Raw genomic sequence first — 13,012 nt, forward strand, 5'->3', positions numbered from 1 at the left:
AGGGGCACCCCCCGCCCCCCTCCGCCCAAACACAATTATACCACCAGAGGCACTTGGAATTGGCGGGAAATTAAAAAGTGTAGTGCCCTTTCTTGGACTCAAACCCAGGTTCTACTGGATAGAAAGCCCATGTGCTCCCCTCCAACTCACGGAAACGGTCTAGATACAGGAGACGAAGGTTAGGTTAATGTACATTATTTATTTCGGCCAGGAAAATGAAATAAAGGTAGGTCCTAATTACGTAATTACTCGTAAAGATCGGGACTAATTACACAACTATATGCGTACACAAGGACGGCCTAAAATCGCAATACAGCTCAAAAACTGACGATACCATACAACTGGTGTTATCCTGCTCGGAAAAAATTTCGCAGTGCCACTAGAAACTACTGACAGACACACTCAAACTCTACCCTTCACCTACAAGCTGCAGAGAAAAAAGGCAATGGTGTAAGGTATTTTTTTAAACCGAAACCAATACATGCTACCACAACTGATGGAAAAAATGCATCACAGTTCAAATTACAATTGAAAATTGTCGTGATAAAACCAGCACTTACAATGAATGGGTCATAATGCAACACATGTACTGGAAAAAATTGTCATTCCAAAAGTACGGTATAGCACTATAACCGACTGCATCTAGTCACTCACAACCATATATTCTACAGAGGCAGGGCATTTGTGCTATTCTTTCTGTATGCCTATGTCTTTGCGTGTGTTGTGGATGGCTGCCCTAAACCTCACCCAATACTCCCACTGCTGGATGTACCATCTGACCCTATCCCGGGCATACTGCATTGCAGATCCCCCATAGCGAGGATGGGGTGGGGTTTATTGGAGCCATCCGCAACACGTGGTAGAATCGACATACAGAAAAATAGACAAATGCGTAGTATCTGTAGAATATTTGGTTGTGAGTGTCTCTGCTCATCCGAGTACAGTACTACACTGTCCGACTAATGTGTTGTTCTGTGCCATAGGTAACAATAAAACTCACGAATGATTGTCGCTCTCCATCCCATAGATATCTAGCACACAAAATAGCGGAATGGGGATCATTATGTTCCATCATCGTCGATCTGTAGGAGCGTAAAAGCAGGCATGTTAGGCGCAGCAGGTGGCATGGCTTGATGTTATTACTGGCGAATCTCAACAATATTTTTGTGATATATCAGTAATATGACATGCATGACCGAGCTATTCCAGGCGCTTCAGTCTGGAACCTCTCGACCGCTACTGTCGCAGGTTCGAATCCTGCCTCGGCCATTAATGTGTGTGATGTCCTTAGGTTAGTTAGGTTTAAGTAGTTCTAAGTTCTAGGGGGCTGATGACCTCAGATATTAAGTCCCATAGTGCTCAGAGCCATTTGAACCATTTTGAAAGATGTTATGCTCTTTAGTAGGATGTTTAAATGTGTTTACATCCCTTACACAATCGCTTTGCGAAGTATTTTTCTCTATTTGCGGGGCTGTAGCATTGTCTAAAAGAACGTACAAGTGGTTGAAATCGAGACGTCGTGATTGTTAATATGCATGCCTATAGTCCATGGAAATACTCTCTTTCAAATTCTGAAGGTGGCAGGGGTAAAACAAAGGGAGCGAAAGGCTATTTACAATTTGTACAGAAAGCAGATGGCACTTATAAGAGGCGAGGGACATGAAAGGGAAGCAGTGGTTGGGAAGGGAGTGAGACAGGGTTGTAGCCTCTCCCCGATGTTAATCAATCTGTATATTGAGCAAGCAGTAAAGGAAACAAAAGAAAAATTGGGAGTAGTTATTAAAAATTCATGCAGAAGAAATTAAAACTTTGAGATTCGCCGATGGCATTGTAATTCTGTCTGAGACAGCAAAGGACTTGGAAGAGCAGTTGAACGGAATGGACAGTGTCTTGAAAGGAGGATATAAGATGAACATCAACAAAAGCAAAACGAGGATAATGGGATGTAGTCGAATTAAGTCGGGTGATGCTGAGGGAATTAGATTAGGAAATGAGACACTTAAAGTAGTAAAGGAGTTTTGCTATTTAGGGAGTTTAAATGTGTTTACATCCCTTACACAATCGCTTTGCGAAGTATTTTTCTCTATTTGCGGGGCTGTAGCATTGTCTAAAAGAACGTACAAGTGGTTGAAATCGAGACGTCGTGATTGTTAATATGCATGCCTATAGTCCATGGAAATACTCTCTTTCAAATTCTGAAGGTGGCAGGGGTAAAACAAAGGGAGTGAAAGGCTATTTACAATTTGTACAGAAAGCAGATGGCAGTTATAAGAGGCGAGGGACATGAAAGGGAAGCAGTGGTTGGGAAGCGAGTGAGACAGGGTTGTAGCCTCTCCCCGATGTTAATCAATCTGTATATTGAGCAAGCAGTAAAGGAAACAAAAGAAAAATTGGGAGTAGTTATTAAAAATTCATGCAGAAGAAATTAAAACTTTGAGATTCGCCGATGGCATTGTAATTCTGTCTGAGACAGCAAAGGACTTGGAAGAGCAGTTGAACGGAATGGACAGTGTCTTGAAAGGAGGATATAAGGTGAACATCAACAAAAGCAAAACGAGGATAATGGGATGTAGTCGAATTAAGTCGGGTGATGCTGAGGGAATTAGATTAGGAAATGAGACACTTAAAGTAGTAAAGGAGTTTTGCTATTTAGGGAGTAAAATAACTGATGATGGTCGAAGTAGAGAGGATATAAAATGTAGACTGGCAATGGCAAGGAAAGCGTTTCTGAAGAAAAGAAATTTGTTCGAGTATAGATTTAAGTGTCATGAAGTCGTTTCTGAAAGTATTTGTATGGAGTGTAGCTATGTATGGAAGTGAAACATGGATGATAAATAGTTCGGACAAGGAGAGAATAGAAGCTTTTGAAATGTGGTGCTACAGAAGAATGCTGAAGATTGGATGGGTAGATCACATAACTAACGAGGAGGTATTGAATAGAATTGGGGAGAAGAGGGGTTTGTGGCACAACTTGACAAGAAGAAGGGACCGGTTGGTAGGACATGTTTTGAGGCATCAAGGGATCACAAATTTAGCTTTGGAGGGCAGCGTGGAGGGTAAAAATCGTAGAGTGAGACCAAGAGATGAATACACTAAGCAGATTCAGAAGGATGTAGGTTGCAGTAAGTACTGGGAGATGAAGAAGCTTGCATAGGATAGAGTAGCATGGAGAGCTGCATCAAACCAGCCTCAGGACTGAAGACCACAACAACAACAACAGCATAGTCTATATGTATGTGTGTAGTGCTGTCAGTGGTGGACAGTTGTGGTTCGAAAGCACAATTTGCTAACTGTTCGTCTACAAATTACAGTGCCAGGGCTGCATACTCTGTAGGTACGGGGAAGGGAAACTCTCATGGTCAAGAATGCTATGTGCAGTCGACACACTGAGAACTACCGAATAAATTATTACTAGGACAAAAAATATCTGAAATCTACATTTGCAGATGTCCTGACATGGTTGTAGGGGTCTATGAGAGTTGGATGGTGCAAACAAAAGTAGCAAAGCTCATATGGTAAGCGATAAGAGCACATACTTATGGGGAAAAAGAATATCGGAGCAGCAACAGAAATTATTTCTGCACATACCTCAACTCCCCGTTGCAGATCTCTACACGGCAGAGTGGAAGTCAGATGAACGTGTGGAACTGTGTCAGACTTTGAGTTTCCATCAAGCGCATGGCTACATGAGTCTGCAGACAAGCTCTCTGATGTGCCTTAGCAGTATACAGATTTGTTTACAAACTATGAGTTTCCAATCTGCACCACTCGCTGAGTCTCATCAAGGTATGAGACGGCTGTTACTATACATTTAATGGCCTTTCTATGCAAAATGCGTGTATGTAGATCATCAGGAAGTGGGGAATTCTTAGAGTTTCTTAAAACGCGTGTGTGTAGGACAGGCAAATATCCTCGAATAAAATAAAACAGTGCATGGGCATGCCTGCAATATGACCACATACCTACGGTAAAATATTAAAAATATATGAAAAAAGACATGAAATCTATAAAAATCGAAGTAAACCTGGTACAATTACAACAAATCTATGGGAAATAAGTAAAATCGAGGGAAATATGACAAAATATGTAAAACTGCGAAAAACCCTGTAAAATTGCTTAAATTGACAGAAAGTACATAAAATTAGAGAAAACGTACCACGAAATGCGGGACATTGAGGAAGGTTGGTGGGTATCCGGTCATTCAAGAACGAGAAATTTTAAAAATTATGCTCTGACTGCATTCAGTTTTAACCCTCCCCCAGTCCCTGTAAACTGCATGGGTTTTAGTAACATACATTCCAACAAAGGTGACATAAGTGTTACACAGAGGCGTCATATTAAACCAAGCAAGATATATGCATACCAGTCCATAGTCACACATGCAGTCGAATAAATACATTTCCTAATTACGGCTGGTTCTCACAAACAGTGTTATTCCTTAAGTATTAAAGAGAAGACACATTGCATTTATCAGACTTAAACCATTCTCTAGCCTGTTCTGTAGGAGAGTGGACCAATGTCACATGTATCATCTTTAATAGTGTGAGGGAGTCTATTCAAGAGATGTGGTGTTAGGATGAAATTGCTATATTATCCTCCATCTGATCTAAGCTATCTAACACGAGACCAGGACTTCCCTGTGCAAGAGGAATGATACCAGAGCTGTGGCGACGCTACAGTAAACAGCAATAAGCCTGTCACATCTCCTTTGGCTACTAATCGTGGTGCTTACTCTTTCATAAAAGGTTGCTGCTTCTTCGTGAGCATTTTCCTGCATCAGCGTGTGTGTGGTACCTCAATGTATCAGCTACGAAAATATTCAAGACGATTTTTCTTGGCTCTATTTCCTAGTGAGACATAGCCGCATCCGTCAAAACCGATACATCTACTGTTACTAATGATTTGCATGGCTGACATGGGAAGCGTGATTGAGTGTACGTACGTTTCCGACCTAAAAAGACGTTTAAAATCCGTTAATTTCCGAAGAGGCAGAACAACTGTCTCCAGACTTCGTTCTAGTCGGTTTATAAGCAGCTCGAGCTATGGATGAACACTGTCGATGCCTTCCTAGCACACCGGAATAGTGTAGAAGGAAGCAGTTTTATCATTTTAAAATTTGCCACCATAGTGAATGGGGTAACACACTTGTGGGGTGATTGTATGTCTGATGTTGGACAAATATATCATCCATTACAGTAGCACGACTAATACATCGGAAACAGTATGACTTTAACAGTGTAGCATTTTTAGGTGCAGAACCGTGTAATCATTGGAGTGTCCATTTATGCTCTGTGATCATTTCTCTCATACTGGTACCTTCCTGGTACTGACTCCGGACAGTGGAAATGCTTCAGAATTGATTGCGTGGTTGATTTACGTGAAATTTGTCGAACTCCATACATGTGGACCTCCATAGTGTGTAAAACATGTTACAGCAACGCAACACTTTCATGTCAACTATACACCAATAAGAGGTGCTACTCTCCTTGCTTTTGGGCCGATGCCGTTTGTAAGATTAGTGTTGCAGGGAGGATTGGTCAAGGACAATGTGGGCGGGATCTGTCAATCTCCGACTTTATCCCTCGAATGCAACAATACTTTGTGACGCCCATCCACACAGGGAAAGATGACCAGTGTTACTCGTAAATTCTGCACTACGACCGATGTGCTGGAAATATGTAGATAACTTCTTTGCATCGGTTTAGGACGCTCTCTGGTATGCTTTGGTGTACATGGTCGACTAGATATACTGCAAAGTCACATAGCTGCATCTGCAATCTAGTATATGGTACTTGCAAAGTAGTGGAAGGGTGATTCAGTGATGATGTACAAATTGGGTAGCACTCTACCGTTTCATTGACTGGCACTGAAATTACAGAACAACACGTAAAATTGCTAAAACTGATCTCGCTATCAATTTTGGTGTGTACTACAACACATCGACCCATACCAACGTGTCTTTCCCATCCCGACCGTCCACTGGGTATGCTGTTCATTAGCGCGTAATGATTGACTGACACCACTCAATTGAGATGGAGGCTACCTTGGCAGAACACTGGATATCTGTCACTAGTCGCTGTGGAGCATGGGATTAAATGTAGAGGTCATCATCTTCATACAGTTGTTTGGAAGCGCTCCTCAATGCTGGAGACTCGTCCCACTTCCATGTGTTGCGATGCCCTTCACATGTTTTTAATTTTTATTTTTTTAACTATATTTTCAACGATAAGAGCACAATACCTTTTTTTCATACAATGTAAGCTTTCACGGCCGGTATTGTCTTCACTTAAAACTTCCGGGCTGATAGGCCGTGGTCGAAGTATAAAACACTCTCCTGACGTTTCGTCTCCGACTGCGGGAGACATCCTCGGAGGTAAAGCGGCGAACTGCGAAGAGAACTCGACGAAGCGCTGATTATATAGGCAGTACAGAGGGCGCCACAGTCGATCACGTGGCGTCGGCTATGAGATTGTCTCTGGTAATGCCAACATTCTCGATTGAAAGTAATCGATCGTCACGCTTGCGGTGCAACGCTGACATCCAAATTTTATCCAGTTTAACACCTTCGTCTTTCCTGTTAAAATTATTACGATGTTTATCAATCTCGATAGCCTCTCTATACAAGCGTGCATAATAATGCGAGGTTTTTGGTATGACGCTCGTCTCACTGAATTTTATTTCATGATCACCTTCCTGGTAAACATGTTCCGCTACGGCCGATTTATCCGCGTGACCCAGGCGGCAATTCCTCTTATGTTCAACAAGACGGGTGTTCACACTTCTCTTTGTGGTACCGATGTAAACCTGTCCACAACTGCAAGGAATTTTATATACCCCCGGTGTAGCCAAAGGGTGTCGTGCATCTTTTGCTGGCCTTAAAAATTCTTTTATTTTTCTGGTGGGTCTGAAAATAGTTTCCACCCCATACTTGCCTAAAACTTTCCCAATGCGGTCTGTGACCTTACTAATGAACGGAAGAAAAACTTTGCCCTTGGACGACTGTTGTTCGTCGTTACTCCTGATTCTCTGCCTAGAGCGAAGTGCTCGATCTATATCCTTGCTAGGATAGCCATTCTTCACGAACGTTGACCGTAGATGTTCAATCTCATCTTTTAAATAAACAGGTTCACAAAGTTTGTACGCCCTGTCTACCAAAGTTTTCATTACACCTCTTTTTTGTCTAGGATGGTGGTTTGATTCTTTGTGTAGATAACGATCAGTATGTGTGGGCTTTCTATGCACCTTATGGCCCAACGTTCCGTCCCGTCGTTTAATCACAGACACATCCAGGAAGTTCAATTGCCCATTCCTTTCCGTCTCCATAGTGAATTGGATTTTCGGATTAATGCTGTTTAAATGTGTCAGGAAGGCATCCAACTCCTCTGCTCCGTGTGTCCATACTACGAACGTGTCATCGACATAGCGATACCATCTGGCTGGTCTCTTACTGGCAGTCTGCAACGCCCGTTGTTCGAAAGTCTCCATAAATAAGTTAGCCACAGCAGGACTGAGAGGACTGCCCATAGCCACACCGTCAATCTGTTCATAAAAGTTATTATTGTATTGAAAATAGGTTGTGGTGAGGCAGTGTCGGAATAATGCCACAATATCGGTAGGAAAAATATCCGCTATCCATAAGATAGCTTCGTTTACCGGAATCATTTGGCTCCGACGATAAGAAGCTGCTTTGAAAAACAGAAGCATATCCACCTAGACTTTATGGCTTACCCAACGTTCATAAACCCGGGATTCCTTTGAGGCCAATTGTCAGCGCTATAGGCGGACCAACACACGAGTTAGCTAGACACCTTGCCTCAATGCTGCAGCCTTATGTTGGTAGGACGGACAGTCATACTAAAAATTCAGCTCATTTCATTGACAAGTTAAAGGAAATGAGCGTGGGCCCAGATGATATCCTCGTCAGTTTTGACATTGTGTCGGTATTTACCATGATTCCGGTAAACGAAGCTATCTTATGCATAGCGGATATTTTTCCTACCGATATTGTGGCATTATTCCGACACTGCCTCACCACAACCTACTTTCAATACAATAATAACTTTTATGAACAGATTGACGGGGTGGCTGTGGGCAGTCCTCTCAGTCCTGCTGTGGCTAACTTATTTATGGAGACTTTTGAACAACGGGCGTTGCAGACTGCCAGTAAGAGACCAGCCAGATGGTATCGCTACGTCGATGACACGTTCGTAGTATGGACACACGGAGCAGAGAAGTTGGATGCCTTCCTGACACATTTAAACAGCATTAATCCGACAATCCAATTCACTATGGAGACGGAAAGGAATGGGCAATTGAACTTCCTGGATGTGTCTGTGATTAAACGACGGGACGGAACGTTGGGCCATAAGGCGTATAGAAAGCCCACACATACTGATCGTTATCTACACAAAGATTCAAACCACCACCCTAGAAAAAAAAAGAGGTGTAATGAAAACTGTGGTAGACAGGGCGCACAAACTTTGTGAACCTGTTTATTTAAAAGATGAGATTGAACATCTACGGTCAACGTTCGTGAAGAATGGCTATCCTAGCAAGGATATAGATCGAGCACTTCGCTCTAGGCAGAGAATCAGGAGTAACGACGAACAACAGTCGTCCAAGGGCAAAGTTTTTCTTCCGTTCATTAGTAAGGTCACAGACCGCATTGGGAAAGTTTTAGGCAAGTATGGGGTGGAAACTATTTTCAGACCCACCAGAAAAATAAAAGAATTTTTAAGGTCAGCAAAAGATGCACGAGACCCTTTGGCTACACCGGGGGTATATAAAATTCCTTGTAGTTGTGGACAGGTTTACATCGGTACCACAAAGAGAAGTGTGAACACCCGTCTTGTTGAACATAAGAGGAATTGCCGCCTGGGTCACACGGATAAATCGGCCGTAGCGGAACATGTTTACCAGGAAGGTGATCATGAAATAAAATTCAGCGAGACGAGCGTCATATCAAAAACCTCGCATTATTATGCACGCTTGTATAGGGAGGCTATCGAGATTGATAAACATCGTAATAATTTTAACAGGAAAGACGAAGGTGTTAAACTGGATAAAATTTGGATGTCAGCGTTGCACCGCAAGCGTGACGATCGATTACTTTCAATCGAGAATGTTGGCATTACCAGAGACAATCTCATAGCCGACGCCACGTGATCGACTGTGGCGCCCTCTGTACTGCCTATATAATCAGCGCTTCGTCGAGTTCTCTTCGCAGTTCGCCGCTTTACCTCCGAGGATGTCTCCCGCAGTCGGAGACGAAACGTCAGGAGAGTGTTTTATACTTCGACCACGGCCTATCAGCCCGGAAGTTTTAAGTGAAGAATACCTTTTTTTATTTGTACTGCCTCGCGCGTGTTGTTAACAGCACCTTCTGGTGATGCTCAACACTGGAACACTAATCATGTACTTGTCTGCAAAATGAAGGCACAATGGTTTTCGATGTGGAAGACCGAGACACCCGCTACTCTGTCGATGGGGAAGATGAGATTAACTGTAGAGTTCATCACCTTCGAATAGCTCTTCGAAGCACTCTACAATACCATACACTCTTCGAGTTTCCATATGTTGCGATGTCTCCCACATTTTTGCCAATGAGAAACATCGCTTCTGCGCTTTATTTCTACCAGTCTGTGTTGTAGTAGCTGTATAGCTTATGCCATGTGACGTTCAGCTTTCTGTGAGAGCCAAAGGAATGAAACGTGTTAATGTTGGTTTAGCAGCAGCTGACATGGACCTCAAAGTGATGGTAGAAAATGCAAAGTATATGGCGGTGTACACTGATTGTATGTGTTACAAATGAAAAAGCAATGTATTAAACTGCTTATGAAGGAACAATACAGGAACCCTGTAATGTGATTTATAGTCTGTTGGATATGGTTCTCCTAGAGTATAGGTGGTGGAACTTTACATTGATCTGTGGAAACGACTTCGATCACAAGCCACCAGCTCCAATGAATCAATACCTGTATTTTTAATAGGATCGCCACATATGGTCAATGCCAGAAAGGAGACTGTATTTGTTTTGATATATGAGAAGACAGGAACATGGTTATATCGAGTTCTCTAACAGATGACATTAGCGGAATTTTTATAGTTCGTAAGTTTCCTCTGTTGGTTGGTACAAAATACCAATGTGGGAGAGAATATTTGGGCGATAGACATGAATGGACCCTGAGGGACGCAGATCTCCTCTGGACTGCAGTACGTGTATGTACTTTGGAGATGTGCTGCAGTGCAGTAGCAAAATCCTCTTCCTCCCTCCATGCTCTGTATGATGTGGAGTCTTCCTAATCCTCCCAACAAGAAACACCACCGTAACTACTCATACTACCTTTCCTGCTACCTCGTGTTGCAGGGGAAAGCTTTGTTTGGCGCTGACCTCACAGATTGTACATAGTTGGCGGAGCTACGACAACATTTTCCCATTTCCAACGAGTGGTCAAAACGCGCTCCTGTCACATTAACTCAGCTCGTCCTGATACTTCACAAAATGCAGAAGGTCTTAGATAAACCACTGCCTTTGGTTCAGGTGCGACTTAAAGTGGGACTACGACGTGGACAAAGTTGCAGGGAGGGCGGGGCAGAGACTGAGGAGCAGTTTCAAGGTGCAGAGGGACTGTCTAAAAAACCAGCACTGGAGTTTTTGCCATATGGGATGCTTAGCAGATAGGTTGGAAAAAGGTGTCTCATTTTGGGATATGAGAGTGGCACGAATGTGATTTAGCAGCGGCTGTAATCATTAAAAGATGTCTCTACAGGATACAACCCAGGTATGTGGTAGTATGGGTAAACTTGATTCGAAATCACAGACAGTATTTCTACCAGAAATCGTAATGCTGTCAGTGACTCGTCTGAGTCTGTAGACTCAACACCGCTTTTTATGCATGGTGATGGTAACATAGTCGCTACGATCGTGTTTTTAATATAGCGGTCCTTATTCGAAATGTATGGTGTGGGCTGTAGGATCCATCTGCGGTCAGTTTCAAATGTCGATTCTCAAAAGTGTTCCTCGAAAAGAACATCGTCTTCCCTCCATGGATTCCCATTTCACATACCTGGTGAGTGTAATCCGACTACTGAAAAAAATTACTGGTCATGCAAACTGACTCTCATGATCAATGTAATTATTTAGCCTCTCAAAAATGGTTCAAATGGCTCTAAGCACTATGGGACTTAACATCTGAGGTCATCAGTCCACTAGACTCAGAACTACTTAAACCTAATAACCTAAGGACATCACACACATCCAAGCCCGAGCCAGGATTCGAACCTGCGACCGTAGCAGCAGCGCGGTTCTGGACTGAAGCACCTAGAACCGCTCGGCCACAGCAGCCGGCAGTTAGCCTATGAAATTGATATCAATGACATTCCAGTTGGTGGGTGGAGGAGATGCCTAGGGCACCACGGAATGCTTCTTGACAGGCGTTTCTTTTTTCTTTTTTCTTTTTCGTTGCGATGGTATCTTTAAACGAAATTTCAGTCTCCCACCTACACAGGGCAAGACAGGCTCTCACTGCTTGTTTCGTAAATGCTAGTATAATGTAACATAGCACTGGCAAAACAATATCCCCAACAGTGTACAAAAGAACTACATCCTCTTGAATTATAGCTTCTTGTTGTCGAACGTAAAATAAATGTGTTTTTTTTCTGACATGTGAGCCAGTGACGTGAAGGATTGTATTCTATAAGGTTATTTCACATGTCTGAAATGTTTGTAATACACACGTGCATGACAGTTTATTTACAGACACTGAAAGTGAGAGACGCTCTAATGTCTTATAATTTGTTCATCAAGCTGAAAGAAATTGTTTCATATGGATCGTATTTTTTTTTCCTTGGAGTTTAAATTCTCGCTTTTTCTTTACTCCAATGATGGTTTCGAGATAACGAGGACATTCTGCGACGATCGGTAATTTTTGTAGCAAAGTAGTTGAAATCTTTTTTTTTCCTGGTTGTACTCACGGTGGACATGACACTGCTGATCCTTTGTGACCGTATCGGTGCACTTCATTGGATGTCACAAAAATAATGAGATGCAAATTGTATCCTGCAGTCGAATGTAAAAACTATAGCGTTTTTGCTCATAAAACTAAAAGAAAATGGACTATGCCTATTTTCATGGAAAGAGATCATTTATTATCGTCGCGATTGTGTGTTCCTTTTTTAATAGTTGCTTTATCATAGGAGTCACGTTGATGTTAAATACAAATGGCATGGTGGCCGAGTTCCGTAAGAAGTCGCAGCTGTCCCTTTAGACAAACAACCCACGGACAGGTTAGCCCTCATTTATCACGGTTTTGTTCTGAGGGATGCAGGCGTCGCACTCTACTGTACGAGTAGTTTTTGTCTGCGTCGATAATGCTGACCGCCCAGCAGCGTACTCGAGGGGGCCGCATTGTACTGAAGACACTGAGGTGTGAGGCTGCAGTCACTTCAGGCGGGAGGCTTCCTGTTGTGAAGCAGCCAACTTCTGGGAAAGCCGTCTGGAGCATTCTCTGCAATTTCGTTGTTGTTCCAGAGGGGTCCAGTCCATCCGAGAAATACGTTTAACAGATTGCAAGAAAGAGTTGCGTTCACGTTAAATACAACTGTTCACCATCGCAGAATGGCAGGCTGCTGGGGTCGAGGGGGGCGCTTCTACTGGGTATGGTTGCCGGGCACGAGTTGTAGACACTTGTGAGAAGGGACACTTGTGAGACACTGGAATGTGGGGACACTTGTGAGAAATCCGGAATACTGAGGAATCGGCACAGGGTGTGTTATGCTTAAGACCTTTTTCATTGGAATTTTTGTTCTGATTAATCTTACACAGGGCATAGCTTTCGCTCAACCTCATACTTAGCGATCTATTTTACAGAAACTATAAAAACCGAAAATGTTTTCTATCTTTCAACCCCTCACCCAATATTTGATATGATAGGAATGGCAAACTTTTACCATATATTAAGAGGAACCAACTAAAGAATTTGGGTCTCGGTAGAAACTTTTTTCTTTAATTATT

The sequence above is a fragment of the Schistocerca americana genome, chromosome 3, assembly GCF_021461395.2.
Source record: "Schistocerca americana isolate TAMUIC-IGC-003095 chromosome 3, iqSchAmer2.1, whole genome shotgun sequence".
Classification (NCBI taxonomy): Eukaryota; Metazoa; Arthropoda; class Insecta; order Orthoptera; family Acrididae; genus Schistocerca; species Schistocerca americana.